This window comes from Protobothrops mucrosquamatus, unplaced genomic scaffold (genome assembly GCF_001527695.2).
Source record: "Protobothrops mucrosquamatus isolate PMUCROS unplaced genomic scaffold, P.Mucros_1.0 scaffold672, whole genome shotgun sequence".
NCBI classification, from domain to species: domain Eukaryota; kingdom Metazoa; phylum Chordata; class Lepidosauria; order Squamata; family Viperidae; genus Protobothrops; species Protobothrops mucrosquamatus.
Window position 1 is genome coordinate 755404 of NW_015386960.1, and position 6888 is coordinate 762291.

A 6888-nucleotide genomic window follows, 5' to 3' on the forward strand; every position below is an offset into this window, starting at 1 on the left:
CTCTCTCTCTCTCTCTCTCTCTCTCTCTCTCTCTCTCTCTCTCTCTCTCTCTCTCTCTCTCTCTCTCATATGTCTTACTTTTGCCTAGAAAAATCATATAAAGAAATATTTGTGCTCAATATTTGCTACTAAGATATTGTTGGCTTCTACTGTTGAAAATGGCCATTGGTCAGAGAAGATCATTTTTCAAATATCTATTAGAATAACATGCATTTTCAGTGATTGGCTGGGCTCTTAATTGTCTGCTGTTTAAAGATCACTGGCATATCAATAAGCCTGCTTAATGAATCATGTTAGATGCTTATTTGTGCCCTGTTGTGGCCCTATTACAAAGTGTGCCTCATCCGGCTCTAAGTGCTTAAGTCTGTTGACAGCATTGTGTTGTTGTGATTATTTTAGCAACAAGACAGAGTAGCAGAGGGCAAGTCAGATTGGCAAGTGGATCAGACTGGCCTACCTATGCTGAAAGAAATAGGTCATTTCATCTCAAGACTGATGCACATCTACTTTGCTTTCTGCATACCTGTATCAAAGGATGAACTTCAAAACCAATAATTTTAAAGGAAAGAGGGAGAGAAAGAGATAGACAAGAGCACAATCATTTTTTCTGTTAACTGTCTGTGGCTTAGTGAGTTAGCAAACAGGATTGAATAAAAATAGGACAGTTAATCATCTGCTGTACAGACAGCAAAGCTGTTTGTGGCTTAGAGCGGGTCATTCACCTTACCGTCATTTCTCATTTACTATTTGTTGTGTCTGCATTGGAGTCTCAGTGAACTTATTGCCCCATTGGTAAACTCAGATAAACATCTTATTCTCATCTCTCTGGCATTTTGTACTCCAAACATCCTTCCTCCCTCCAGCAAATCCAAACAGACTTCAGGAAGCAAAGAAAGCAACAGCCAAACATGTTAATAAAGATTTAAGATGAATGTGTTTTGTTAGCACACACAGGGCTCCTAGGCCAATGCAACCTGCAGATCTTAGGACTGTTGCTGATAGGGATCCATGGGAAAGGACCTCAAAAGTAATTCTGAGAACTTGAAGACACTAGGCAGTATTAATGAATGGACATCCAACCATCATAGCCCAAATGATACATAAATTGGAAGATTTTGTAATTAGCTGGGAACTCATGAAACTTTTGTACCCCTTCTCATTATTGATTCTAAGTGATTATTAGGACAGGTATGTACCAAGCAAAATGTGCTTACTATGCTAATTGACAAAACATTAGATAGACTAGCTGTCAGACCTGCCACAGTCTAATCTCTCAGAGAAGAAAAACCCTTGACTCCATTTTGGTTGAAGTGAAGGATACTTTTACTAAGAGATCCTAATTGCAATAAAGTCAGGAAGAATCTGAGTTTCCCATGCATCAATACATAATTATTTCCTTCATTCCCATCCATCCCCCCATGATCAGCCCAAACCCAGCCCATGTGATACCACTGAGATGTTTTGGGAATGCTAAGATGTTTGGGTCAGTAACTTGAGCTCATCAAATTTGCAGATGATACTAAACTGGTAGGAATAGCCAGCACTCAAGAAGACAAGCTCAGGATCCAAAAAGATCTTGACAAACTTGAACAATGGGCCCTATCCAACAAAATGAGTTTTAATGTGGAGAAAAGCAAAGTTTTACATTTAGGTAGAAAAAATCAAAGGTTTAAGTACAAATTAGGTGAGACCTGGCTCAAAAACAGCAACTGTGAGAGGGACCTTGGAGTCCTAGTGGACGATCACTTGACTATGAACCAGCAGTGTGCAGCAGCAGCCAAAAAAGCTAATACAATCCTGGGTTGTATAAACAGAGGCATAGAATCATGATCATGTGAAGTATTAGTACCACTTTATAAAACCCTAGTAAGACCACACCTGGAATACTGCAACCAATTTTGGTCATCATACTACAAAAAAGATGTTGAGACCTTGGAAAAAGTTCAGAGAAGAGCAACTAAAATGATCAAAGGCCTGGAGACTAAAACATATGAAGAACTGCTGCAGGACTAGGGTTTGGCTAGTCTAAAGAAAATAAAGAAACAGGGGCAACATGATAGCAGTATTCCAGTATTTGAGGGGCTACCACAAAGAAGAGGGGGGGGGGTCAAATTATTCTCCAAAACAGCAGAGGGCAGGACAAGAAACAATTTTTTTGGAAACTGATCAAAAAGAGAAGCAACCTGAATTAAGAAGAAACTTCTTAACAGTGAGGACAGTTAACCAGTGGAACAGCTTGTCTTCAGTAATTGTGGGCACTCCATCACTGGATGTTTTTAAGAAGAGACTAGACAGTAACTTATCTGAAATGATATAGGTTCTCCTGCTCGACCAGTGGGCTGGACTAGAAGACCTCCAAGGTCCCTTCCAGTTCTATTCTATTCTATTCTATTCTATTCTATTCTATTCTATTCTATTCTATTCTATTCTATTCTATTCTTTCCACACTCATGGCAAATGGCCTTGAAGATGCCTGACATTAACTAGTCCCATGTTGCTTTGCTTTCCCTCAGTTGTCATTCCCCCTCCCAAATTCCTACAACATGCAAACAGGTTTATTGCAAACATGCAACAAGTTTATTGCCCATTTGTCTCCCCATCCCTCCCCCCTAGTTATTTGATGTCAGGATGCCAGCAAGGCGCCAAGTGAAGATGGTAGACCTGATACTAGCCTAATTTTAAAATGCACAGCTGATTAATACAATCTGGATTTGGACTGATCCCTTTGTTTCTATAGGAAAGTTTCCTCTAATTTTCTTCCAGCAATTTTGCATCCTCTCTGTCCCCTGCCTTACAGATTTCCATAGATTAGAAAGTCCTCTATCCCGTACAAATATCTTGACATGATGACATCAAAACTTTATTCTGTACAGCTCACCAATGCTCACATAACTTATTTATGCACTACATAAAGAAATGGAAATATGTGCCAATCATATGCAAATTTATGACAAGGTCATAGTTTTTCATCATGTTTTGAAATATTTTATCATTATGGACACATTTAGATATCTTTAGAAGAGAAGAACATAGGTGAAGGGAAAATAATGCTATGTTGACTTTATTGTAGTGTATTCTATGTAACTTCAGATCTCAAACACACATATGTAAATTTAGTCATTCTAAATTCTGAAAATCTATGTTGATATTCAAATGAAAAATGTTGGAGGCATTATGCTGAAATGAGGGCTGCATCACTGTCATTCATCTCTTTCAAATGAGGAAATAAATGAGAATGAGTGACAATCTTGTTTCCTAATCCACTTGCCCTTCACCCTGAATTATTTGTTGGTAAATGGCATGAGATGCACATAAGGACAAATTCTTGATAGAGGACACCATTCAAGCAGAAAATTGTCTTGCTGGGCCAATAATTATATTTCTTGCTAATTAGCTCCTAAAAACAAAAAGTCACAAAAAACATAACAATTTTTCAACTAAAACAAGGGACATCTATCAACTGTCATTAAGGTATTCTCTTTTGATTTAGTTTAAAATTTGCAATGTGGGTGTTGCTACTGTTATTATTACCTGCATACCATTGAAAAATATTATCATGAAATAATGCATTATTTTGCAGGTTAGGATATATATGTATATGTATGTATTTTGTTATATAAAAAGCAAGTAGATTTGATTTATTTACTTTTGAGGACAAAAATATAATTAATGTTATTACGTGTTAACATTCTAACATATAAATATCAAAGTAGACAGAGATATCAACAAGATTATTTGTTTGTTTGTTGTTTAATTTTTATTTATTTACTAGCTGTACCCGGCCATGCGTTGCTGTGGCTCAGTCTGATTAAATGGAAAAGAAAGAAAAGAGAAAGCACACGTTTGTAATGTGTTTAATTTCACAATACTTGTGGGTATACAATATTTTTTGTTGTTCCATTGTCTGTGCAGATATAGAGATTGTCTGGTTTGCCGACTCTAGAACACGCAACGTATAATTGTCCATGTGAGAAGCAATCCGTGTCTAGATCTAAACCGCACAATTCTAGACCGAATCAACAAAGATCTCCTCACACTTCACCTCAAACTCAGCAACAAGATCCACCCTGCACTTTGGGACAAATCCAAACATCTCAACGTCTGGAGACCCGAAACACAGACCACCCTCAAGACATACACACACACCAACAAATTCCAAAGACTACAAGAACGCCAGAAACAAACCCCTCCTCCCGCACAGCCACACATGAAACAAACAGTGCATAACATCTCAGATAGGATCCTCACCAAAGCTGAAACCAATGTCCTTTCCAAAGGATTCAACTTTGCAGTCGCTCCCAAACACATCCCCACTGAAACCATTATATGCGGAGTTGAAACCAGCCTGACCAAAATCAACCCTGACAACGCTAACAGAATCAGACTCGAAATCACCAACATCCTCTGCACCAGCAAGCCACCCAAAAGGAACTTACACAAAGAGGAACAGACAGCAATATTTAACCTGAAAGAAGACACCAGCATAATAATCCTATCAGCAGACAAGGGCAATGCCACGGTGGTTATGAACACTTCTGACTACCAAACCAAATTAACCAACCTACGCCAAGACTCCACATAGAAACCCCTAAACACAGATCCTACCACCTACCTGGAAAAAACCACTAGATCCAAAATAAAAGCCTCCCCCATCAGCGAAGAGATCCAGCAAAGAATCATTCCCAGAGAAAAATCATCCAGATGCCCTAAGCTCTAAGGTCTCCCCAAGATACACAAAGAAGGAACCCCACTTAGACCCATAGTCAACTCCATAGGCTCACCTCTACAAAACCTAGCCAAATTTCTCGCCAAACAACTATGCAGAATCCATCACCACACACGTAAAAAACTCATTCCAATTTATAGAGATCATAAACAAACAAAACTTACAGCCCAGCGACCTACTCGTGAGCTTTGATGTCATTTCTCTCTTCACCCAAGTGCCAATCAAAGAAGCCTTGACAGCTATCCAAAACAAATATAACCCCCCCAACGTGTAGGATCTAGACTGGTTGGTGACGGATAGGTTGTGTATGAAGTAGATATTACCTGTTTTTATGTTTGTTTATCTTCCTCGTGGGTACCCTAGTGGGGAGAGTGGACAGTAACGTTTGGAGATGTACCTTGACTTTGAAACCCAAGCTCTAGAAAAATCTGATCACAAACCCAAACTCTGGCTCAGATACGTAGACGACACCTTCATAATCTGGCCACATGGGAAAGAAAAACTATACAACTTCCTCACACACCTCAATAGCCTACACCCCAAAATACAGTTCACAATGGAAACAGAAGCTAACAACCAACTTCCCTTCCTGGATGTCTTAGTCTACAAGAAATCCAATGGCTCCCTAGGACACACCATCTACCAGAAGAAAACACACACAAACCACTATCTGCACACACTCTCACACCACCACCCAGCAAAGATCAACTCCATAGCCAAGACACTCATCTCGAGAACAAAACGCTTAGCTGATGAACAACACCTAAAAACCGAACTACACACTCTCAATAACGTACTAACATCCAACGGATTCCAAAGAAATAAGATTACCAACCTAATCCAAAAAGAAACTCCCACTAAAATCCAAGACAGAGAACAAGAAAATGGCAAAGCCCTCCTTCCATACATAAAAGGCACCACAGACAGAATCAGCAAGATCCTCCACAAATATAACATCAAGACAGCATTCTGCACAAACCGAAAAATATCCATCATCCTAAGAAACCCCAAAGACAAAATTGAGTTTGAAAATCAAGGCGTATATGAAATCCCATGCACCGCCTGCCCCACCACATACATCGGACAAACCAACAGAAGAATAAGTGCACGCATTGAAGAACACAAAAACTCAGTCAGAAAAGAGGAACCAACTTCTTCCCTGGTCCAACACCTTAAAGCCACAGGACATAAAATTGACTTTAAAAAGACCAGAACTATCGCCAAAACTGAACATTTTAACAACAGAATAATCAGAGAAGCCATCGAGATAGAAAAACGCCCACACAGCATGAATAAACGAGATGATACCTCCCACCTACCAGCCATTTGGAAACCCGCCCTTATTGACAAATGAGTCCCTAACACAAAGAATGACACTAGACCCACACTCACGATAACCACACAGGATGTCACCATCACACATCCACGCAAAAAGCAAACCCAAACCCACACCGATGATGAGGCACGACCACAAACCAGAAGCCATACCACAGCTGCATCATTAGCCATTTCAAACCCCTCCAATCCATACATAAAGCAAACTGACACCCACCATGAAGATATGGCACGACCACGAACGCGAAGCCAAACAACAGCAACGCAGCTCTCCATCTCAAATCCCCCTGCAACTCAGACTAATCCGAGCACAACAAAGCTCCCACCCAAACAGAACACACCCCCATCCAATCAGAGCACAGCCAAGCCCCCATCCAATCAGAGCACAGCCAAGCCCCTAACCAATCAGAACACACTTCCACCCAATCAGAACACAGCCAAGCTCCCACCCAATCAGTTCAAACCCCACTGGCAGTTAAAAGGAAGAAACAGCTGCAATCACACATTGCTCCTAGAAGCACGAAGCTGAAAACACCAGCCTGAAGATGACAAATGGGACTTCGTCGAAACGTCGCCAAGACACTTCCAATTTTACGCGGGAGAAAACCCGAATAACCAAAGACCTACACACACACACACACACACACGTATGTATGTATATATGTATGTATGTATGTATGTATGTATGTATGTATGTATGTATATATCTGTATTATCTGAAAGATGCAACCAGTATGAATTGACTGCAATAAACCATAAATAACATTGCACTTGTTTATGGTTTAATGGATCCAATATTTATCAAAGATTGTTCTTAATCACAGATT